Consider the following 26,424-nt stretch of genomic DNA (forward strand, 5'->3'; position numbering starts at 1 on the left):
AACATTGTGAGCAGCATACATCCAAAGCCAGAAAAAGACAATGTTATTTTTGTCCTATTTCCCTTCTGAAGGATACAGTACAAAACTAACCCTAAAAGGGGCAGTTACAGGACAGTTGCAAATGTTAAAGAAATACAGCCAAATGCTACCTGCAGAATAAACCCATATAAAAAATAGAAAACAGTAGTTACAGTTCCTGTATAGATTCAAATCCACAGGGTAAAAAAAGCTTAGAAAATATGTTGCATGTACGCAAATTACTATAATCCTCCCAAAGCTTAGGTATTTTCACTTAATATCCTCATTAAAGCAGGGAGGGAGAATAGAATATAATGTACAGAATCATTTTATCATTTTATTACCTCATTCTATGGTTTTGCTTTTCTTTCTTAAGAAAATGTATTTTTCTTTTGGCCAAAAAAATAAATCCAAACAGAACGTCATTCCTTTCAGATGGTGCACCACATGGAAACAGTTCTAGATTTTACACATACAGACCAATGTACTTATACTTCTGACATCATCTTGTTAAGTTCTGGGATACAAAATCTTATTTACAGAACTATAAACCTGTGTTTCTCAGAGGCATTATGGAGGGAAAAGAAACAGTATTAACTCTGCTTTTTCTCTCTTTCCTTCTGCTGGAACTTTAATCTACCCATGAACCACCTCTTCAGCCTTCCAAGCAATCATTCATTACTTAATTATCTTCTCCAGCTGAACATCCCACTCCCCAGGAATAATTTTATTTTGATTGCTGTTTTCTTGGTTGAGTTTATCTGTGGCCTTTTGTAGGAGATTGCCAGTGATTTGACTAACTTTTAAGTAATACATACATTTATAAGATATATTTGGTAGCTTGGACTTCTCCCTCATCTTCAGAATATGCAGTTGCCTTTAATGCCATTTTCCACATATAAGTCTGGTTTTCATTCCACTTGAGCCGGTGGTACAGTTAGTCACCTTGTTCTAACAAGTTATTTCTGACAGTCTCCGCTAAGTCTTTCATGTTCTGACTGCATAAGCCCTAACTGAAGCAAGTGGATGACTGAGTTTACCAGGCACCAGACATCTATTAGGACTTTTCTATCCCTTTGTTTCTTTGCTGGGCAGAAAAACTTGTGCATTTTGATCTCTGCTGCTCTACTAACAATGCAGAACATATAATAATATAATAAGATTTGCTTCAGGTTGTCAGTCCTGTGTTAGAAAGTCATGACTACAGTTTTTACACTAAAATATAGCTATGATGGGCCACCTTTTAAAAACCAGGATGACCATCAGGAGCAGCTTCTCAGTGACCCCGCTTTAGCACTGTGCTTCAGGAAAATGCAGCCTGTTATTTTCTCCCTGACTCCCAGGGAGGTAGGTCATCCATTCCCAGATTTTGCAAATGAGACTGTGCACATCCCTAGTCACTACAGGGCTGGACACTAAACCATTCACCTCCGGAGATGGGAGAGGACAGGGTGAGAGGATCATCTCCTGTGCATGCACACTGCTTGCAACAATGACCACGGAGGTTCTGCTGTTGCAAGCACAGTGACATACTATTTTATGTGCTGCTACTTTTGCAAATGATGTTTGCACCAGTGTCTGCACCCAAAGTTTGTCCTACACATTTTTATGAGCCAGAACACAGTATTGCCTAATTTCTGCTGGGGAAATTTCTTCTATTCAATGTCTTTGCCATGAGTATTTTAAATTGTGATTAATTTCATTTTCCCTTTTATTCATTATCTGACTTCTAAATTAATGCATACACTAACAAGTATCTATGTTTATTTTTCAATCTCTTTTCATAGGAGTCCACAGAATACATATTTAATTTATAATAGATTAAGTCATTAAGGAATAATACATGAACAAAAATCACATTGTAACACTCTATTTAAAATGTCTAATTAAAACCACAGCAAACATATAAGCAATCAGAAATGTATACGTCAAATATTTATTTGTAAGCACTGATTTTTCAGTTCCTTCAGAAAGTTTGGGGTGAAAAGGGAATAACGAGTTATTGTTAAACAGTGCAAGCACCCAGTTTGCTGACAAAGCACACACCGTTAGTGGTGTTCATTTCTCCAGATCTTTTAAGACCAGGGAAAAGCAACCCCTGAATTGTGGTACTGTTTTGATTTGCACTGGGAGCCAGAGAGACTTCTCTGTGTCAGCAAAACACAAGGCCTTGGAAAGCACCAAACACCAAAGATTTCCAATTATTTCAATGTTCAGAAGGCACCTCTTTCAGATAGGGTGCACAATGAGAAAATTAATTCTCCAATTTATGTTTTTTAAGATGAAAAGTGCAAAGTAAATCCTATCTCAGCAGCATAGGCTGGAAGTCTCAAATAAGAAGATAAAAGAAATGTCCTCTTCCCCTTTCCTAAGCCCTTCCCCAATGGCATCCCTGCAAATGAGATCATACTAGAGATTTTAAAGTATTTCCTAAAGTACCAGGTAGCATCAAATCCAGAATTTCTATCTGTAGGGACTTTGGTCCTAACTGTCTTTTTGACCCAAATCAATATAAACATTTAAAACTTCCAAGGTGTGAAAAGTGTTGCTAAATGTTGATACAGAATTCTCAATATATCACATATAAATCTGCACTGATTCAAAACTTTCATATTATAAATTAGATTGACGTACCTGTACATGCAGTGCACAGTTCCTTATGGCTGTCATAATTCAGTTGTTTATGAACTCTTGTCATAGATATTGATGGCTTCTGCAATCATGCAGAATAGTTGGGGGCAGTTTACCCACTTATGGGGGATGTAATTTTTAGCCAAGGAGATAGAGAAATCAGGCCACATTCACTATTCTGCTAAAGAGCTGGGCTAGATAATTCAGGGAATTTTTTTACTGTGTAGTACCTTATGGGAAATCAAAAAGTCTTACATACTTAAGAAGTACTGAACATTTTGTCTTCTTCCAAGCAATCTGAATTTTTCCCAACCTGTCAAAGGACAGGAAGACTGATTAGTTTGTGCATGGTGAAAATAGATTTTTCAGGCATTAATTTTTAAATGGTAGCTTATCACTAATCTTGCTGAGGTTATGTACTAAAATTCATAGTATTCTAAAAGCAACATCTTATTCTAAATGTATGTATGTGTACATGTATATACAGACACATATCATAGCCTTGTCTAGCAATGCTATTTTTCTTCTCTTCACTTTTACAGATTGCTGATAATATTAATATCTGTAAACACTATAAAAGGAAGCATTTTTTTTCTGTTTCATCTCATATTTCTTTCATCCTCTTCTACACCTTAATTTCTGTATGTTAATAGATGTATGAGAATGAAGTCTGATAACTCTGATTTTGGATCACTAACACATCAGTTGGTTGAAATAAATAAGAATTTAAAGACTGCTTGAATAAGGAGAAACAGGTTTTGCTGAAATGGATAATTAAAGATACCACTAAGGAAATAATGTTGTGCTTCTTAGCTGAATTGTACAAAACTAAAGTTAGTTGAGTTGTCCACATAATGAGACATGCAATGGCTGCACAGATATCAACTCCAATGCTCTCCTGCACAGTCTATTCAGAGATGTTTTTTTGATCTTTTTTAGGTGTTTTCTATAATCACCTTCATGCATTTTAAGGTTTTCAATAATGTGTGTGGGAAACCTGTTGGAAATATAAGGTCTAATTCTTTTCCTAAGTGAAAAGACCACATAAAGAGCGGTGTTACTTCAAACAGTTCTGTCCTTCATCTTTCCAGAGGAATTCCATATTCAAGTAAGCACAGTGGAGAAGTATTACAGTATCAACTTCTGAATTCTTATCAAACATTGTATACCACCAATGGGATTTTCAAAACTTCATAAGGGACTAGATTTTCTATTTATCACTCACCTTTAATATACATTGGATTAATAAATCTAGTGAGTAATTTTGGAAATTTCAGCTCACATAATTTTCATTTTGATCTGTTAGTCCATCCATTATACTTTCCTCTGCCTATGGTAGCCTATCATGTGTTCTGTATTTTCTTCTTTAGCAGAAAACAAAATCAATTAGGGTTGTGCTTCACTGAAACAATAACACTTCCAAATAATGTGAAGACAGAGAAGGGGAGCTGCCCCCTGCAGTGAACATCAGCATTGCTTCCTTGAAAGAGTGATTTTTTCATCAAAAACCTGCTTACTGGTTTGATCATACTTTTCACACCTTTTCTATAGTTCTAAATATTTTAAGGTATCAGAGCTATCCCCTCCTTGCTTACAGTTTCTACTGTGAAATTTCTAAACACAACCATAAAACTAATTATTCAGCTACTCGGTTGCACTGCTTAGAACTCTTGCTCAAGGTCCAACAGCTTTTTCCCATTCCAAATATTAATAGAATCAGAGAATCAATTAGGTTGGAAAAGATCCTTAAGATCATTGAGTCTGGCTGTAAACCTAACAGTGCCAAGTCCACCACTAATACATGTCCCTAAGTGCCACATCTACACATCTTTTAAATACCTCCAGGGATGGTGACTCAACCACTTCCCTGGGCAGCCCATTCCAATGTTTGACAACCCTGTCTGTGAAGAAATTTTTCCTCATATCCAATCTAAACATCCCCTGGTGCAACTTGAGGCCATTTCCTCTCGTCCTATCACTTGTTACTTGGGAGAAGAGACCAACACCCACCTCATTGCAACCTCCTTTCAGGTAGTTGTAGAGAGGTCTCCCCTCAGCCTCCTTTTCTCCAGGCTAAACAACCCCAGTTCCCTCAGCTGCTCCTCATAAGACTTGTGCTCCAGGCCCCTCACCAACTTGGTTGCCCTTCTTTGGACGCGCTCCAGCACCTCAATGTCTTTCTTGTAGTGAGGGGCCCAAAACTGAACACAGTATTTGAGGTGCGGCCTCACCAGTGCCAAGTAGAGGGGGACGATCACTCCCCTAGTCCTGCTGGCCGCACTATTTCTGATACAAGCCAGGATGCCGTTGGCCTTCTTGGCCACCTGGGCACACTGCCGGCTCATATTCAGCCAGCTGTCGACCAACACCCCCCAGGTCCTTTTCTGCCAGGCAGCTTTCCAGCCACTCTTCCCCAAGCCTGTAGCGTTGCATGGGGTTGTTGTGATGCATGTGCAGGACCTGGCACTGAGCCTTGTTGAACCTCGTACAATTGGCCTCGGCCCATCCATCCAGCCTGTCCAGATCCCTCTGTAGAGCCTTCCTACCCTCAAGCACATCAACCCTACTGCCCAACTTGGTGTCATCTACAAACTTACTGAGGGTGCACTCGATCCCCTCATCCAGATCATTGATAAAGATGTTAAACAGAACTGGCCCCAGTATGGAGCCCTGGGGAACACCACTTGTGACCGGCCGCCAACTGGATTTAACTCCGTTCACCACCACTCTTTGGGCCCGGCCATCCATCCAGGTTTTTACCCAGTGAAGTGTATGCTTGTCCAAGCCATGAGCAGCCAGTTTCTCCAGCAGAATGCTGTGGGAAATGGTGTCAAAGGGTTTACTAAAGTCTAGATAGACAACATCCACAGCCTTTCCCTCATCCACTAAGTGGGTCACCTTCTCATAGAAGGAGATCAGATTAGTCAAGCAGGACCTGCCTTCCATAAACCCCTGCTGACTGGGCCTTATGACTTAAGATGCAGCTGCCTTCTCCAGCCACTTGGTCCCAGGACTCCCTCCCGCTTGGCCGCTGGAGCTCAGTACCACCTAGTACAGAGCAGTACCACGCAGTATGGTCCTTCCCTACTGCTGGAGCCCAGCCCAGTGCCCTGGGATTTCTTTCCCAGGCTGAGGCATGCGGTTGCTGCCTTCCCATCTGCAGGTTTAACCCGCAGAGAAGCTGAGTATGTGTCCCAGAGACACACACACACACGCAGGACACTGACACAGCCAGTGACAGAGGCTGCCACAGACAACGTGCTGCCGTCACCAGCACCCACACACGGGACCCAGATCACACGCCAGCACTGACAGCCATGTCTCCTCCTCCTCTGGGCCTGGCACAGACTAGGAAGTCACTAGTGCAGGCACACACACATGACACTCTCAGTGTTCACAAGCACACAGACACCTGTGGGTCCCGCTCTGTACTGGGGGGACAGCCCTTCTGTCCCCTGGTACCTCTGTCCAGATCCCAGCCCTCTGACCCACTCCACAGGTCCCTGACTCAATGGCTGGTCCAGCTCAGTGCTCACTGCAAGCATGCAGCACTCATGCACTCATTCCACAGGTACACCACAATGGCAAGTCACCCAGCATTGACCTCCCACCCACCTAATATCCCCACCCACATGATACCTGATACCCAAGGCTCCCCCGTTTGCTGGCTGGTCCAGCTTGAAGTTTGCTGGTGAATTCACCCCCCCCACACACACACACCCAGTTTGGGGAAAGATACAGACCCTTGTACCCCAGCAGCCAGCACCACACACACAGGCCTGCAGTCCAGCTGCCAGCGCTGAGCCTCTCACTCCTCTCAGTCATGCCAGTCATCCCAGCAGCTGCTTTTGGGGACTTACACTGTTCCTGCCCCTGTGACTGGAGCTGAGTACCCACTGGCTCCAGTAGCTGCACTGGGACCCCGCTGGCTCCAGTGACTGACACCACAGGCCAGGGCCACCTACACCCATGGTTTGACTCCAGTAGCTGGCACCCAGTCCACTCATGCTGGTCTTCCCAGTAGCTGGCACTTGGGCCCTGCAGCACACACACACACACAGGGTAAACAAGGAGATGCACAGAGAAGTAGTTAAGAAAGGATTTAATAAGAAGATGTAAGATGACAGGACAGACTGTGGTGACCAGGCACAGGGCTCAGCCAGACAAGCACACTGACCAGCCCCACACCCAACCAGCCCCTGCTATTTCCCCTCCTGCCTACCTGCCTTGTTCTTCCCAGCTCCCCTTCCCCTGCCCGGCCCCCATGGGTTTGTACGGGTCTCTCCATTCCCACACCCCTCCCAGCCCATGACTGCGTCCCCCTCATTCACAGTCTCATCAGTGGCAAAGTCCAGGCTGATCTTCCTGGAATCGGTGCTTGGAGTTTCTCCATAGCCCAGCAATTAGTGTGAGTGGCAAGCTTTGTTTCTAGTCATTGTCCTCCATGCTTGTTTTGTCAGGTCTGTGTCTCTGTATATTTTGTCTCTGGTTTCTACCTTTTCCCTTAGTTTCTCAATTTATGAGCTCCCCGACCAGATAACCTTGCTGGAATAAACACTCTCGCACGGCCTCATCAATTAGTGTGACTGACCAGGTCTGGTTCTCATCACCACCTCCCTTATCATTTGTTGGTCAGGTTTGTGTCATTGTATGTTCCTGTTTATGGCTTCCTCCTTTTCTTATTTCCCTTGCTGCACTGAAAAAGACCCTTGGCTAGATGTCCTTAAAGGAGCAGACACTCTCCTTCCACAAACCTGTCAGAACGCCTCCTGCATGTACCTCTTTATGGCCTTTCCAAAGCCTTCTGCCCTTGGAAAACCATGTCAGGATTTTTCTGATTGTTCTACCTGTTACTGTCAACATGATGCATAACATATTATACAAACTCAGAAGTGCTCCTTGCATTCAGTTTCTCCATCAACACTGTAGGATTCAAATAATACAGATTTAAGCTTACATTCTTTTTATGTGTCTGCTGACAGCTTTTATCCCTAAATGAAAAAATTTCCTTAGAAAATGTCAGCATTTATTTTTCTGACACCCTTCTAATATTTTCCATCAGTGTTGGGTGCTCTAGTGTCAAAGATATACCTTCCTTATACCTTCCTTATATTACTCTTAAGCAATTAAAATTTCAAAACCATGGGAAAATTGTGGATAGGGTTGGAAGGGAGAAGATATCTCCAAGCAGTCAACAAGATGAAATGCTCTGTAAGGTATGAAGTGCTTCAGTATTTTAATAAGAGAACCCTAATAAAAGTCTCAATCACATTTGCTGGAAAACTGACCTGTGCAGAGTCATGCAACAACATAAACTGTTGTGCTAAAATACAGAACTGTTGGATGAATTTTTCCTGTTACCCTTTTTCCCTTAGATTTTGCAGACTATGTACCAAATCCCACTGACTTCAATTTATCTCCAATATATTCTCCTAGTTGCAGATCTCACTTTTTGTCTCTGACTTTCCATGTACCCAATAAAAGCTTGGTAGAGTAGCTTCTTCTCTATGACTCCACTCTACCCACTGCAGTTTAATGTTTTACAGTCAGGGTTTCAGATACTATCCTGATTTTGTTTGACTTCTGGCAGAAGTTTGACACCATTCTACTTTCAGTGTTTGTTGTACAGCAGAAACTGTGGCCTCATTCAGTTCTGGCTGATTGCACCAAAGGTATTTCTAAAGTAAATTTTGAGAAAAAAAACCCCAAAACCCCCACCCCACAAACAAAAAAAAGACCCAATATTAAAATGTAGATGAACATCTTCCTTTATTTGATTGCAGTTTGAGTGGTCACTGACCTATAAAAGGCAAGGCAAATGTTGATTTACTGATTTTAAAAATTATCCCACCCAAAGGTCTGTGTCTTTCTGTAAGGGAAAATAAGGACATTGTGGATGATTTTACATGGATGTTTTTACTTCGGACTCAATCCTGGATTTTTTGTTTGTTTCCTTTTCTGGGAATTTTTGCACACATAGCAATTTTGCTAATGGAAGATGAAGGGGGAAACTTGATCAGATGCTTCTTTTAAAGAATTTTTACAGCAATTCATCTGTCAAATATAGAAGACAGGTGAAAAAGTTAATTGCTTTTATTTTATGAAATGTTTATTATTGTAGGGAGGAAAAAAAGTACTTATGAATCACCTAAAGTGCAGACAATTTGTGGAGACTGGGCAGCAGTTCTTCAACCTTTTCCACCATGTGTCTCCCTAAAGTGTTCCAGTAGACTCTAGTAAGACAAAATTAAGCATACTGAATTTCACCAAGATTTCAGTCACTTTAGTTACTGTGTCTTCCACAGTCTCAAAAATTCGAAGCTCACAGTTACCTTTTGTGTCCGTTGACTACCAGTCTGAAGCTTGCCTGGCTGCATAACAACAGAAATTGTGTTATCATCTGATTGGCATTTCCTGACCAGGCTGAAATAAGATGATTTACACACCTACATGAGCACATCACCACTACCTACACAGGCACTTGCATCAACAGTCTCAGCAGAAGGGCTGAATGGACAAAGAGACTACACCAAGGGCAGTTCCCCAGGTCCAGAGAGGGAAACACCGGTGCTACAGGCAGATGTTATCCATATCACCAATGTCTGGTCCATAACTTTTCTGTTGGATATTTGGAAAGTCATTTTTCCAGGCTATGAGTCTGATACCTTTCATATGCATTATACCCAGTATCAGAAAAATGCACTTTTATGTTGCCTCCCCACTTAATGCTTTGATGTTTGTTTAGCAAGTTGAGAGAATCAGGAAAAAACAAAAAAACAAAAGACCCTAGGAATCTCTTGAAATCCCTAAGTTTTCACTTTTTTTCTTTTGCTACAAAGGAAAACATTTATAATGTAACTGTTTAAAAACATCTTTAAAGCTTTATGTTTTTGCCTAAGTTGGATGAAACAAAGCCACTGAATATCTTTAACAGTGATATGGCTGTAAAAAAGGAAGCAGCTTTGTGTTGGTCGCCGATAAACTATTTATTTAAAAAGTTAAACCAAAATAAAACAGCCTGAAACCCACGGATCCACTTCAATGAGAAACAAAAAGAACTTCCTGTTCAGAATTAGTCTCACAATGTGAGCAAGTTCCCCAGGAGCTGACTATGGTCGATACTTGAAAAAATAAAACCTGGAGTCCTGTGCAAGCATAGGTGTGGACTCTTGTGTCGGAGATTTTTACTTCAGATGACAGGTTCATTATGGATCGGAAAAAAACCCAGGAAGCTTGCCCTTAAACCATATATGCATGAGTAGGCCTCTAGGAAATGCAATCTCAAAAAGGCTAATTGGAAGAGAATGCAGATGTTTTATTCAGTTGCAAATGCTGGCACCACTATTTGGACAACACTGACAGGATTTCATTCTTTTGTGAATACAAAGCAGTGATGGAGTGAGCAGGCACTGACAGTGTTCGTGGAAATAAAGCAGACTGCACAAAAAAATATTCTACTGCCAATTTAGACATTTCACCACCTCAAGCTGAAATTTGCATGAAAATGGTAGAGCAAGAAACCATTCAGCAGCAGAGAAGTAAGTGCCCCCTTAAAAACACCTACCTGCCCACATACAGACTTTGCTGTACTTCATGAGATACGCTTCTCTATTCTAATCCCACTTTATGGCTCATTATGGCTCATTGTAACCCTCTCCAATATATACTTTCAGACTAGAAAACAAAGCAGGTCATCTTTAATACGCAGGGCCTGCTTCTGCTCCTGTTGAAGTGGTCGAGTTTTTAGTAGGAGTGGAAGCAAGTTTTTAAAACTATGTTAAATTGCATGAGAAATACCTGTACAGGACTGTTGACTGAACTACTCTTCAGCTATTGAATCAATTACATATGTAGATTAAAGTTTGACGGTGAATGAGGTAGATGTGGACATATGTTGGATTCATTTCAGATGCATTGGTTTGTACCTTTTCAATCATGCTGTCAGTCAGCTCCTTGATCACAACTTTTTGCCATTGCAGTGAAAGGGTGACCAGTACAGAGTCTGTCATTTGACAAAATACTAAGTGCATCTCTAAGGCCTTCCTATCAGATCAAAAAGGTCATGATTGCATGATACAAAAAAATTGCTATGCTATAAATTCACACTCCTAGTTCAAATTTGTTAAAAAATGTTGATGGATAACTTTTTGCCAACAGATTGGCTGACAGATCAGATATCACCAGTCCTGCAGCAGCTGGCACAAAGCCATCATAAGAGCATAAACATGACATAAAGTCTATATTGGGTGATGTGGCTCATTTAACAGAAAGGCATTTTGATCCGAATCATATTTGTACCGCTGGGTGATTTGGAAGTGCAAGAGATTCAGTATTAATCACAGAACTGCAGCTTGTGTTCCTGCAGTAAAAAAAAAACAACCTACAAAGGGAGTAAATAAAATACGCTCACGTCCTGCAAGACAAACCGCACACTACTTCTACATGGCGCTGCAGCTGGTTAGCCTGCTGGACACCTCAGGAGCACATTCACCAAACAACAGCAGCTAAGGGGGGCTGCCCAACGTTGATTTGCCCCAGTTGCAGAATGTGATTGATGTCCATTCAACTCAGTGGAACCAACTTATTTGCTAATTAGTTCCTCTTTTCTGCACATTTACAGAGTGCATATTTGCAGTGACGTGCTTCTTGGGAGTAAGTTTCCATGGATTGGCTTCAACTCTTCATCACTGCTACTCAACATAAATGGAAAGATCTGTCTTTATGGCAGTATCCTTTCCACCTAAGAACTGAATGCTGACTGTTCTTTAATTTCTATTTGCTGAGACACTCACAATTAATATATTGTGTTATTTGTGTTTTGCGTGTGTTATTGCTTAAATCAGAGATAGACCCCAGGCCCCATGAATATGACAGGGGTCCTTATTTTGCTGAGGGCTGTATAGAAGTAAACACAATCACTGCCCAGTAGAAAGTGGAAATATAGGAGTCATTTGTCTTTGCCACATCACAGTTTCCAGACGTGAAGGTTTAGATCAAACTGACATGGTCATCTGTCATGTGAATACACCCATGTTGAAAAAATAACATGGACTGATGATAATGAGACAGAAATGCAGAAAGATTATCACATGGGCTACTTCAGGAGTACAAGGTGAACAGAATCGGTTCAAAGCCAAAAAATTACAGGAGTGATTTTGATGAAAGACCAGTTGTGGCACAAAATCAGAGTGAGACAACAGAACAGATGATGAGACATAACTTTCCTGTACAAAATGTGAAATTGTAAGAGCACCCTGATGGGACAGATACAGGGTACTGCATTTTGCAAGGTAAATTAAAAGAGGAGAACAGCCAGGCAAAAATGCCCATTATTTAACAATAAACCAAAATTAATTTTTTTCCATTCTGACATTTCAAATGATATGCCTGGTTCTTAATTACTTAGCTGCTATCTACTTGTATAATTGCTTCTTAAGTGTCAGAAAGTATACCTGGGTAGGCAAACAGAATTAAACATGTTTTTGCCACTTTTATAGAGGGTAAGTTTGTATGTAAAATATTAATAAAAACTAAAAAAGAGATAAATAATATTAATTGTGTCTTTCTTAAAAGAGAATAACTGAGTAACATTTTTTGTTGTTTTGCTGGTTTCATTATCTGAGTATTTAGATTCTTATTTTCAAAGCAGCATGAATGCAAAATTAGCATCTGCATTCTGAGTTACCTTAAGTTTATTGAAAATTCTCATTTATTATTCAAATCTTGTAAGTAACAACTGGTGATGACTAAATTAATAGGTAACTTTCCAAGTGGATATTTGATACACTGCTTTGTGAAGTGTGAAATACCTCTTTTCCAGCTATGGTGAAAATTTAACTGAATACATACCTGAAAAAGTTATGATTAAATAGAAGAGTATCTGAAGCTTTCTGGGGTAATGATCAAACAGAGGATTCTTCTGACAGAAACAATGATCTCATACCTCCTGTCATTGGTAAAAAGTAGTTCATAAAGTACAAATACTGGTCAAATAGTAATGAGCTTTTAGGAAGAGTGTCTGCTCATGGTTCATGAAGAACCATGAGTTTCTCTTGTACACTGCATTATTTTGAGTTTAATAGTAAAGTATCTCTTTAGCCTAAAAATTTAGAGGGAAATACTTGCAAAGTGATAACACTTTCCTACTTTTCCTGTCAAACATATAAGGATAATAACAGTATGTTATACTAATTATTCTAAAATACTTGTAATATAAATAAAGAAATTAAAGCAGAATTTTATCTAATAGAAACTAGAATGTGTTTGCATAAATCAGTTTATTCCCCCAAACAAAGTGTCCTGCTATTTTTAAGTGGGAGATCGTTCCTTCACCTTCAAGATAATGAAAGGTTAAAAGTTAAAAGAAAGCCAAGCCAGGTATGAATGAAAAGATAAAATAGGTTTGGGAGTTGTTGGGGGGGGGGGGGGGTGTTGCTACAAATGAGAGTAGGTAGCACTGAGATAGGTATGTTAAAAAGTATTTAGATATTTTGTTTAAAAAAACAGAACAGTGTCCTTTCTGGATGCACACACACACACACACACAGAACTATCTCTATTACAGAGCAAGTAGTCCAGTTCCAGTACTTTTCTAAATAGCAAAGCAAGTATCAGCTACTGACTTGCAATCAAAGCAGTATCCTTCCGGGCTGGGTAGCTAACCATGGAAATATGACTTCACTCTAGGCAATTTTGCCTGTTGTCAGAGTGACTGACAAGTCTATGAGTGTGATCTGCTCTTCCCTCTTTTGTAGTTGAGGCTTTTGATACACTTGGTAGTGGAACCTCCTGTAGTGATCAGCTGCATCTGGCAGTGGGCTAATAAAACAGAAGACTTTTTAAAGCGAGGAAAATCATAAAAAGCTGTGTTAAATACTTGTGTGGGAAAACTAGGTTGGTTGATATTATGATGTGATATTACTAAGTGATAAGAGTATTTGTTAATGGCATTCTGCTGGACAAAAACTGAATTATTGATTAAAAAACAATATAATTGATCATTTAACTAAATAATGGAAGTACTCTTACACATAGAGTAATGCATAATATTCATCCACAGTAAACTTCACTGAGGTCAAATTTGTGTGATATCAGAGATCTGTTTGACCAAGTCTGTGCTGTCCTATGGCTTGTGCAATATTAAGTTACTGAATTACAATGTATTATGAACTTGTCTATAAGCAACTCTTATGTTAATATTTACATTGCAAGTGCAGCTATGTGTAGAGATATAATCTGCTCTTGGGAATATTTTAGGACAGTCATTCAAAATCCATGTACTTTCATCCTCAGGTTGCGATCCAAGGACAGGACAAAAGGTAGTAGTAGTAGAGTTCATACTGAATTTTCTAATGAAAAAAAAATCAATGCCAAATTTTATGTTTGAATTCTGAGGCAGAATCTGTCAGATTTCAGAAAGAGCTTTCCCCAGGCCAGGGAGGAGGCTGGTTTCTGCCCCAGATCTCAGCTAGAGGGCAAAGACATTTGGAGGGTGCATCAGATCCAAGGAATCTGCAAGGGGAAGGTGGAAAACCATCACTGTTGCTTGTATATTGCAAAGCATGGCTGCCAAAGGATCAATTCCAGCAAGCACTGAAAGCTTCCAAAGAAACTGAAAAAATATTGCTTTCAGTCTTGACAAGACCAAATCACTTTTCAAAGTGAAATTTCCAGCTATTCAGTTTTCAGTTAGTCTACTCTACTCAAGACATAACAGCTCTTATTTCCTTCCTACACTTCTGATGCTGATACATCCCAGTTGGACCTCTGGTAGGTAGAAGAGGGAGGAGGAGCAAACCCCACATGGAAAAATTGAGAAAAGAATTAATTTGCTGTAGTTCATCAGCAGAATAGGTTTAGAATAGTGAGCACTCACATATTTTTACAGTGTCTTCAGACAATGATCAGATGGACTGTTCCCTACTGGTACTTTCACAGCTGAAAAACCAATGTGAAAAACCAATGTCTTTTAAGCCACACAATAGCTCCAGGAGTTGCCTACACTAATGCCTTAAATCTGCAACAGAAAATAAGCCTATTAATCAGTGAAGGAAAGGATTAGAGACTGTTCTGATTTTGTGCGGACGTGCATTTCATTTAGCCTATTTTGTAGTGTAACTGAATAAAAGTTTATGACCCTCCAACTTTTATTTTTTCAGAGACCCAGTTAAAGGGCTGTTATATTCTGGTAGTTTGATCCAGAAAATAGATAGTGTCTGCTGCTGACAGCTAGCAAATGATCTACCAGATGCTTGGGATCTGCAGCTACAGAGCCCAGCCATGATTTTAGAGTGAAGAATTAAAATCTCTTCCCTTCAGCAGCTAAGAAATGCCTCATTAGTGCTACAAAGGAAGAACTGAAGGCACATCACTGCTATAAATAGTACTCTACATCTCTTGTTAGCTCAAGTCATTAATAGCCTTAGGAAGGAATGAATTGCCAGACTGATAGATATGGTTTTTATGTCCACACAACCTGTCTTGTGGGTTGTTTGCAAATGTTCTCCCCGTTTTTCATCTGGCCTCGGCTTCTCCTAGACTCCCTACCAAAAGCCAAAAAGGTTTTTTTTTAAAAGTGAATATAGACTCCTAACTTACAAAAAAGGACACTCTTGAACAGAACAAAATCAGCTTTTCCCATGGTTATGTTTTGTTTCATTTATGAAAAACATTAGCTATGCAATGGCTCTATTCTGGTAGTATTTGTGCCCAAATGGGTACTTTCAAGATTTCCTCTCCCAAGCCTTAAGCTAAAATTGCCTTGACAAATATTAAGCTCAAATTACAGGAAGATTGTGCTCTTTAAAAATAAAGTCTTAATTAACAATGAAATAATCATCTTTGGGTCCCTAACAGACCTATCTTTCCCTTTCAGAGAAAACCATGGTGGAATAGCTACATGTAATGCTTAATTTTAATGCCAGTGCTTCCAGATTTTTTAATATCCTATGTCAGGACACTCCTTTTCAAGGACAATTACAATATTAAATGCTACTTGCTTATTTAATAAAGGGGAGGGGGGAAGGGGTGGTCTCTCAGTAACTTTTAATGTATCCTAGTTGAAAAGTAATATTATTAGTTTATTTGTGAGTGCCGTTTAACTACTGTCCTCCCCAAGTTTGTATTTTTATGCATGACATCCATCGCATCTACAGTAATATATAGAAAGGATGTATCTTCTTTTTCTACACAAAAAAGATATATCTACTGTAACTTAGAACAGATCATTACACTGTTTATAAGATGATGTTGCCCAACATACAGCAAGGCCTTGCTTTCCCAAGTTAGGCATTTTCTTGAAAACTGTCTGAAAGGAATTAAAAAATCTCAAACATGTTTTTAAAGGCTTTTCATTTCAAAACTTTCCTTTTACTCTGAGTTTGAATGCAATGTGGAATTAGAAAGTAAACAATACATATTTTTATTTGCAAGCATCCAGCTCCAATTAAACATCATAAATTAAGTCTGATGCACTCAGGGTTGACTAAACTGGTAAGGAAATAAATATTGTTGTGGAAATTTTAAATGAGGTGCTTTATGATACATCCTTTTCTGCGGGAGAAAATGTCTCACTTCTTCTAAGTGCAACATAAAAATTACTTTGTGAACTTAAAGTGTAATATGCACTTTTGCTGTTAATAGCTATAATCCATAGATTTTTGGTATGCTGTTTTCTTTATGAACTCTATTATTAGGCAAAAGGTTAACAAAAATATGACCTACTGCTAGCTCATTGGGAAAAACACAGTTTAAGCATTTTAATAGGTTAGAATCTAATTTTATATCAACAGAAATATTTTAGGAATGTGTCCCTCAGCTGTTGTATGGGCTGGGTGTCATTAAAAAATCAAATCATAGAAGAAGAAGCTCCAATCAACTGATGTACATGTTCTATGCTGAATTTTTGATATTCAGATGGTTTCTCAGTTTCATTCATTCTGATCCAAATTTGAAGTATTAACTCAAATCTTACTTGAAGTCAGTGGGAGTTTTGCCAGGCTAACAGTGGAGCTGAGATAATTAAGGACTTTGGGATTTGGCTTGTGTTGAGAGATTACATGGATCAAAACCCTGAAAGGACAAATCCCCTACTTAGCTCTTTCTGAGCCAGTATTATGTGGTTTGGCCCATACTGTAATCCTTTCTTTTTTTTTAATGTCAAAGCCCAGGTTCAACTCTAGAGAAATGCAGAAAGATCAAGGCAGAGACTGAAGTGTTTTCCACTGGACTTTAGTGAGCCTTAAACTTGTGGGACAGTAAGATGTTCTTTTATTCAATTGCTGTCTACATTTAACAGCAGACATAAAGCGTAACAGATTATTTCCTAGCCAGATCTTTTATTTCTGTGGGTTGTGCTGATCCATACAGCTTTAAGAGCCAGCCCAAAATATTGGTTTCTAATGACTTCCCTGAAAGTCTTCCACTTATTTTGTGAGAATTAACAATTTACAACATTTGAGTTGAAAAGATTTCTTGACTCTCATTTTCATTTATCTGTGGAAATGTGATCTAAAGTTCTAAAGTGAAACACACATAGCTGAACAAAGCAACTAACGTTTTTCACAGAAGAAATGGTGGAACCACTTAGACATAGATTAATTCATAAGTAAACTTCAAACTGCAGTGTGTTTATGCATCATATCACACTAACAGACATTTTGTCAGTGATTTATAGCTAGCAAATACTACTTCAGAGCATGCTTGCCATCCATAATTATTTTTATAACATACAGAAGATTTACTAGATTGGCAGGAACATTTGTTTTCTCTCTTTGAATAAATGCCTATACTGACATAATCATTCAACAGGTTTGTTTTCACCAAATGACTTCAAATCTAGAGTACTTGTAAACTTGAAAATATTTGAGAATTAACATTTTAACAGGTAAAGATTGCCTTCTTAAAGTTAGTGGAACACCTAACTATAGGAAAACTTACAGAGCTCTTTATTCCCAATGGCATTTTTTCTAATGTATCAAAATTGTTACCATGGAAAGTCAGTGCATGTAAAGGAATATTTCATGTGAGAGAAACACATAAACTACTTACTCTTTTACGTTTATCAGCAAATATTAAAACCTACATATCAGGGTCTATTATTACCAATTTAAGTCACGGTAAATTCATTGACTTGAGAAGCAACTCCACCAGTTTTCAGCAGGGTGATGAATAGAAAGTGGGACATTGACAATTTCAGCTTTATTTTTCTTTCTTCTTCAACCATTCTATGCATGATTTGCATCAAAATATCCAAAGATATCAGAAGATAAAACAAATAAGCTAAGTCAGCTGCAAAAGCTGATAACTAAATGCGTTACAGTCAAAACCCCTTTGTACCAAACCTACTCCAGAAAGCATGAATTCAAAGAAGGTTTCTTGAAAGTAAGTGAAATAAAACTTCAACTTATGTGAAAGTAAGTTGAAGAGGTGCCTGATGATACAGTGACTGAGAAAAGGATATGTTGTGGTTTAACCCCAGCCGGTAACTAAGCACCACGCAGCTGCTCGCTCACTTCCCCCCCCTTCCCCCCCAGTGGGGACAGGACAGTGTAACCAAACTATATACCAGATTAAGACGCTGTTCAATATATCCATCATACAGTCTCACACTGTATCTGAAAGACTGCAGGGTGCAAAAGCAATGAAACTGAAAACATGGATAGATCTAGCTTAGTCTCTGACAATAACCGGTAGTAGATAGCTAGGTAGGAACAAGTTAAGTGGATAGTGATACTTCCCTATGATGCTTGCATTAATACACATGAAAGGTTTCATTCATATGTAGGTTAAGGACTTCCAGCATCAGAAGTCATGTTTTTTCCTGTTCTTTTCTTCTGCCACTTTTTCCTGTTTCTCTTTCAAGAAGTTCCGCAACTTAATTACATCCTGTATGAAGAGCCACCTCTTTTTCTTTATTTCAGAGCTGCCATTTTCTAGTTTTATTTGATGACCCTTAGTTCTGGTGTTCAAAAAGGTCATGAACAATCATTCCTTATTTACCTCTGCTCTTGTGAGACCCCACCTGGAGTACTGCATCCAGTTCTGGAGTCCCCAGGACAAGAAGGACTTGGACCTGTTGGACCAGGTCCAGAGGAGGGCCATGAAAATCATCAGAGGGCTGGAACACCTCTGCTATGAAGAAAGGCTGAGGGAGCTGGGGTTGTTCAGCCTGGAGAACAGAAGGCTCCAGGGAGACCTTATTGTGGCCTTTCAATATATAAAGAGGCTTTACAAGAAAGATGGAGAGAGGGTCTGCAGTGACAGGCAATGGTTTTAAACTGAAAGAGGGTAGATTTAGATTGTACGTAAGGAAGACTTTTTTTTACGATGAGGGTGGTAAGACACTGGATTCAGCATAGATACATAATGTTTCCTGCTTACCTATTTTTTCCCAGAGAATAGAAATTCTGTTTAAAATTTGGACATAATGAATGTAATTATCTTATATTAGATAATCATATTATCCTTTCTCTATGAATAACAATAAATTTTCATACCACTTTTATGAATTAACGAGCATATAAGAGAGTGTAAAAAATGAAATTTGACAACAAATTATATTGACAGGTCCTAAAATGATAATTACTCATGGAGAACAATTTCAAATCAGTTTATAATGGCACAATTCAGCTCTAGTTTTAGTGTATGCTGAAAGTTGCGCTTCTTTCAGATAAATACATTTTATCCACTGATGGGTAGCAGTTTTGATAGCAAAATAATTCCAGTCTGCAGGTCACAATATATATAGAATTAGATAAATGTGCTTGGGTAGAAAAAGATAAAGAAAACAAATGCATAAGCATATTAGCATAACTTTGCTACAATGATTATTTTCTCAATTTTCATTGAAAAAATATATTTATTTATTTTTATTAAATGGTAATCCCTTGCATCTGACAATATCTGGAGAAGCAATCTAGCAATGGAAAATTAAAATGTGCAGTTTCAGCTACAGGGACTTATCTTCAATAATGGAGCTATCCAAGCAAAACTTTCCTTTAGTGAGAGTTTCACTAGCAGATGGTCTCTGTCCAGAATGAAAGCCTACTGAAGTAAGAAACTTCTCTGCTGATAACCTTCCTGAAATTGTTCTGTTTATGCCCCACCTTCTAGACTCATTAAATTTCTGGAGGAGCTTTTTCCTATTCATTCACCATGAAAGCAAGTCATGCACAGTAGATGTTGTCATTTATGCTTGACAATACTTCATACAAATTTTTTAATGATTTTGCCTGACTATTAAGCAACTACACAGATTATATATAAATTTAAAAAATCACTTTTAGATAGACTGCTGATTTAAGCCAATATTTTAACATGCTTAAATAAATAGGGCCATTAATATACAACTTACTGCTTGAAGTTGATGAGTGACTTGGTCATACTCAGTGTGTTTGGAATAAAGAGTGATTTGGATTTTGGAAAGGATAATGATTTCCTGATAAGGTGAAGGGGAAAATTTCTCCTGTTACACGTATACTTAACATGACAAGATATTAACTCAATACACTAATGTTTGAAGGACCGGAGAAACAAGCAGAATAACACTAAGACTCAAATGAGAATGGCATTATTTGCCATTGAATCTTTTTTACAAAAAAAAAGTGTTGTAATAAACAGCATTCATGTTGAGCAAAATACTCTGGGCTGATAAACTCCTGCAGGCTTGCCTTCAAGGTCCCTGTTGTTCATAGTGGGCATAGGAATCAAAACCAGGTCCTGCTTTCCTCCTGTCCACATTAAATGGAAACAGAAATATAGACACATAATCATGCCTACACATATGTGTTAAACCTCGGGTTATGTTCATTTCCAAAGAAGTAGCACCAGGTCAAATAAAAATCTTTCTGAAATGTTCATGAGCCATTTACTGGTATTTTTCCTGGAGAAAAAGCATCTATTTACATGAACCTAATTTACTGTAGATGTAAATTTGGTAGCAGTACTTGAGGCTAAAGAGTGATCTGAAGCTAGTAATAAAACTTTAAGTAAAATTATACAATTAAAGCTACACAGAGAACATGAAACAAATATATGCATATATCTATGTATGTGGTTAGGTACTCTGTCCATCATTACCTAGTAGACACATGAGTTACCAAAATAACATGTAAATGCCTCCTTGTTGCATGAGGGAGAGAATTAAATCTTCGTAGCTGGATTTACTAGAGATGTATTGAAATCAATCTCTTTAAAAGACATTTTAAGGACATAAACAAGTGTTGTATATATCCAGGGCAAAATTAAACATAAAAATGTATTGCCTCTGAGGCAGAACAAAATAGTTTCTTGCAGTGAACAATATTGCAAAGTCGCAGCATGGGTTTTGAATTCTATTTCAGCAAAGAGACTCCAAAAAAGAAAAACACATTAATAATAAGCTTCTGCCTGTGATAATGGAAGTTTTGAAATTCTTGATTTTAGTGTGCCATGTAAGTGAGGAAAATATTTATGATTTTTTTTCCTCCTTTTTTTTTTTTTAATGCAAAGCAATATCCCATTCCCTATACTATTGGTGACCGTGTTGTGATTTTATTTCACTTAGTAGACAGCTAGCAACAAAAAAGATATGAGCTCACTCATCAGGAAATGTTTCTTTTTTCCTCTCTTTTTCTCCATTCCTGCATCTAACTGAACTGATGCCTTACATTGCACCAGGCAATGTGTAACTTTACTGAATCAGAGACAAAAATAGCAATTCTTTTTAACATGATTCCCATATGGGAAATCTGAATCTTTGTCAGATGATAGCATCATAAACAGCATGATAGACCTGAACTACAGCACATTTCCATAAAACCTTGTAATCCTTTGCCTTTTATTTTACCTTTGGTTATATATGCCTGTTATAACCCTTTCCCCACCTGTGCACTGCCACTGAACGACTCTTCCACTGGAAGTGATGATCAGGCATTTTCCCCCTCGGACTGGGTAGAATCATTAGCACTTGGATGAACTCACATATAGGTGAGTTATTGGTGAATGAACACAGCCTCTGAGAGTTTACAACCCACAAACTTTCAGTCATCTTGCAACAGGACATGGGAAACAGTCAAACCAGAATTCTTCCAATTTCTTTATTGTAGCACCAAGATGGATGGCTTGAGTAAAGTATTTATCATCTTACTTGTTTCCTAATGGCAGTTTGTCTGGAGTGCAAGATAATGAAGAAGAATAATTAGAATATACAGAAGAAGAGCTGAATACACATACTCATGGAACTTCACACTGTGATATATTATCTTGATGCTGTACAACAGATGCACTATATTTACTTTAATATCTTTAAAACAGCATGGATGCAGCATTGTGCATTCTGTGGTCCCTGTAGGAAATCACTGTCATTTTCCATAATTTTTTCTTTTTTAAAATCTTGGATGACTGTCTTGCTTTTATACCTGTTCCTCCACTCCAGCACATCATTTTTCCCTTTTTTAGAGTCACTGTACCTCCTTTGAGAAGTGTCATATTCAGTGTTCTTCCTCTGACGAAAACTTGAATTTTAATTCTCATGAAGCATGCTAAAATGGATCCAACAAGGAGAATAATAATAAGCATTATGTGACTAAGCTTGCTTTCCTTCCAAACAAAAAGAAATTGTCAAAGTCTTAATTTATACTGGGTTTCATTTGTTCATTTATTTGATCTTGGTTTTTCAAGATGTCTTTTCCATAGTTTGAGTCTTGTTTTTGTATTTAGCTAGTTAAATGCTTTTCATCCACACTCCTCCTGCATGCTGTACATATTTCCCTCAGGAATACTAATATCTGCCAGTGGGAAATAACTGCTGAACAGCAGCTTCCTTTGTGCTGAGCTAATTTAGGAAGGTATTCACCTTGCCCTCAACTTTGTTAAACCAACTAGTGGTTGGAGGTTTTGACCTTTTATTTCTAAATATAAAAATGTCAAAGCAGCTGTAGGGAACTGTTCTTAGGCATGAATTAAAAGAGGGTTGAAGGATTTGTTTAATTGTGGCATAACTGATGTTGATTTTTCATCAAAAATATGTTAATTTAAACGTTTACTTTAACTTTCACTTTTTTGGGGGGGGTGGGGGGATTGTGTAGAAGTAAAAAAATTTAGCCAGATACTAGTCCAAATTAGTATTTTAAAATCTCAAAGCCTTTTTCAGACATAAAACCTATGTCCTACCCATATTTGATACTTCTACATTTCCTCCTGGCTGCCAGCTAATAACTTAAAGAATAAATTAAAAAGTGCAGCTACCCCAATTATAATGTGTTATTATGATCAGAGGCTCTTCTACATGATAATAAGTGTATAGGCTTAATTAGACTGTTGATAAAAAACCTATTTGAAGCTTGCTGGATTCTTATAATTATTACTCCTGCTGACCTCAGTGGACTTCGAAAAAACTCTGACTTGGTGTCTGGGGAAAAAACCTCACTGTTTGGTATATCTGGCTTCTCTGATAGCTGACTGATTGAGGGCAGGGACAACCAGCTCTTTTTGGGGTGAGCCTTTCCTTGGAGAGATGGAGGGCTATGAAACATTGTGTCAGATATATGTAATCAACTTGTGACTGTAGCCTCCCTCCTTGCACTCAGACAGCCCATCAGAAAATCTAGCCAGCAGATATTTGAGGTCTACTGTATGTTTTTTTCATGCATCAGGTTAAAGTATGTTGCTGTGATTTTATATGACAGGCTGCTGGAGGTTAAACATCATGATTTTGCCAATTCGCTTAGCAACAGCTGTGACAACTACATAAACTACTATAGTCCTTTTACTGTCTGGCCAAATGACTAAGCCAGGCTGATTCATATTATGTATATTTATTAAGTTGTTTACATAATAACCAACCAAGGACTCTCATAATAAGGAGAAACTAGGTTTCATGCATATGGCATTTACTCTACCCCAGTTACTTAAGGTAGAAGCATTAACAGGAACTTCAGGAAATATAATTGCCAACCTTTCTTAATCTAAAGCCTTAATAAACATAAATTAAGGAATTTTTAGCCTTTGAAAAATGGTGAATTGATAGGACCAGTGAATAGAACCATTTAAATGTACCCTCAAAAAAACATGCTAATTTAAATAGCAGGTCTGGAAAGAATGCCAATCGCCCTGGTACAGCATAATTTTATTAAAATACTGCTTTTAAGGCAACAGCCTAATATTGTTTGACCTCTATGTTCATTAAACTGTGATCTTCTGACAGAGCTTCCTATTAAAATTCCAAAGAGCTAGGGAAAAAGTGGGGGAAGGCATAAAGAACTGTGAATGGCACAAATAAGTGCTTTGGAGTGCCAAGATTTGAAACACAGAGTTTTCAGTTTTTCTGCTTATAAAAAGCAGAATTCTATGGTGAGAAATATAATGGAAATTATATTTTAATAACATTTATTTTCCAAATTTTAAGTTCATAATTTCTTTTTGAGCATTCTGTCAGTATTAAAAGTCGAATAGATGATACAAAGTAACTACCCTTGACACAAGATGAGCTTTTGCTTGTTAACATAAGACCTCCCAACAGGATTGTGTGCCATGCCATCCAAGGTTTGCAGTTCAGTCAGTGCCAGCCTATGCATTATTCAGAGCTGTAGATCAAGCAATTTCTTCTAACTACTGACTCTATATTCACTGCAGTCATTTCAAAATTGAGTTAAAAAGCAAAGGTAATTCTGGGTTTGGTGCGTAAAAGGAGACAATTTCCATTCTTTCAGTTTGCCACAGCAATTTCAGTGTCTTCAAAGCTGGCAGTTAGAGAAGGAAGGATTTAATATAGAATGGTAGGGAAATATCTGGATAGGACCGTGAGGGGTGACTGAATTCACCTTCATGTTCAGAGGCAGGTTTCTCTGTGACTATGCAATTCCAGGCAGATTTTTGTCCTAATTGATTTAAGACAATGCTACAAATTTTCCAGCCGCCTTAGAAAAGTAATTTATTATCCTCTGTTATCTTCGCTTTGAGCAAAGTTTTCCTGCTTTCCAGCCTGTAGCAACTTTCTCTGATTTCAGGTTCATTAGTTCTTATGCTCTCTGCAATGGATGCGAGACAGAAAGAGGGTTGGTTTTTTTTTGCTGCCCTTTGTTATGCTGGTGAAGGGTGCATGTAATGTCAGTTTTATCATCAGATAAAGTGTTGTGTTAAGCATTATGATATGTGGGCAAGTGACTATGCTGTGGCTGGAGCATTTCCCTGGTAACTGGGTAAGGGGCTGTGGGTCTGGGCATGGATCTTAGATGGGTTTAGAGCCCATGCTGATATTTGGAGGATGTGTGAATATAAATATTGGATGGGATACACTAATATTCAATACAAGGATCAGGAAGGAAAGAGTAATCTTGTTAAATTTTGAAATTACTGATGTTATTGCAGCTCTTTAAGCGGTCAAAAGGGCAGATATGAAAGAAAGACCCTTTCAAAAAGTGCATTAATGAATCAGGTAAGTGTGTGCTGGTGATGGCTATGAAACATATGTGCATTTTTACTGGAATGTGCTGGGTTTATAGAATGATTTTGGGACTAATGAGCAAAGCTATGGCTGTCAGATGATCAATAAAAGATGAGAAGGTTTTTAGGATTAGCATCAGAAAACTATTAAAAGGTAGCAGAAGAGAAAGAAAAAAATTCAACTTTCATATGAATGTAAAATGGACAAATACACAGAGGAGCTATTGCTCAGCTGTTGCTTTTCCTTCACTTCCTTCATGTTTTCTCTCTGCATCGTTTTCCCCCTGCTCTGAACATTCAGCAGGAAATGACTATTCATTTACTGAGCTACTAAGACTGGTGAAGACACCAGTACAATTGCTTGTCCTGCCTTGGTGCAGTTGTTGAATGATTCCACAAAAGTGAGCATTACTTGACATAAAACAACTGTCAAAAAACATAGAGGAGAAGAGGAAAAGAACATTCTGATAGGTAACAAATTCCATCAAATACGTTATCCAAACCATCTGGAAAATATTCTGATTATAAGATGACATTGAAAGCTATGACTTACACTCAGTCTTTGCTTCTGTGAAGAATTGTAGCTACACATAATAAATATCTCAAAAAAGTAGCCATCATCTGAAGCAAAAAATAGTATTTTATTGTTTAAAAAAGTGTTTGAAAATGTTATTGATATTTCTGTTTGTTTTTTAAGTATCGGACAGGTAGAGAGGAAGCTGGGATAGTGCAATATGTACCTTTCCCTGTTAATTTTCTAAGGTTTGATCAGGTATAATGAGTGTTGGGCCAAAATTTCTGTCACCTCCAGCATTTTCCTGAGAGTGAATCCTAACAGAGAGAAAAAGCCTTGTTTCCATCGCTGCTGATCCTGTTACCCATGAAGGATGCTCAAGAATAAATGAGTTTAGCAATGGGAATAAAAGACAGAATTTTTAAGGAACATTTAGAACATTAATAAATGCATTAAATGGTATTCATTACTATTTAATCCACAAAAAGGAGCCAGGAAATGCTGATCAGCACTGAACATGATTGTCTGTAGTGCTCAATTTTCAGAGCAGTCCCTGGAACAGATCTGGCTGAAGTCTCCAAGGACTGTCCCCAACCATTGCCAGGCATGGAGCAAGCAGCACTGGGACCAGTGTTTCCACTGGCTGTTTAGCTGTGGCCATGCTGTTTTGGAGAGTTAGACACAGGTTTAGCAAGGACACAAATAATTCTGTGGCAGTTGGCTTTAAGTCAAGAGAACACTCATAGACATATTTAATTCACAAGTCTAAATTTAGCTGAAGTGTTTCAGTATGGCTCTGGGTAAAACACACTATTGCTCAGTCTGGTTTAACAAAATGA

This window comes from Harpia harpyja, chromosome 11, assembly GCF_026419915.1.
Source record: "Harpia harpyja isolate bHarHar1 chromosome 11, bHarHar1 primary haplotype, whole genome shotgun sequence".
Taxonomy (NCBI): domain Eukaryota; kingdom Metazoa; phylum Chordata; class Aves; order Accipitriformes; family Accipitridae; genus Harpia; species Harpia harpyja.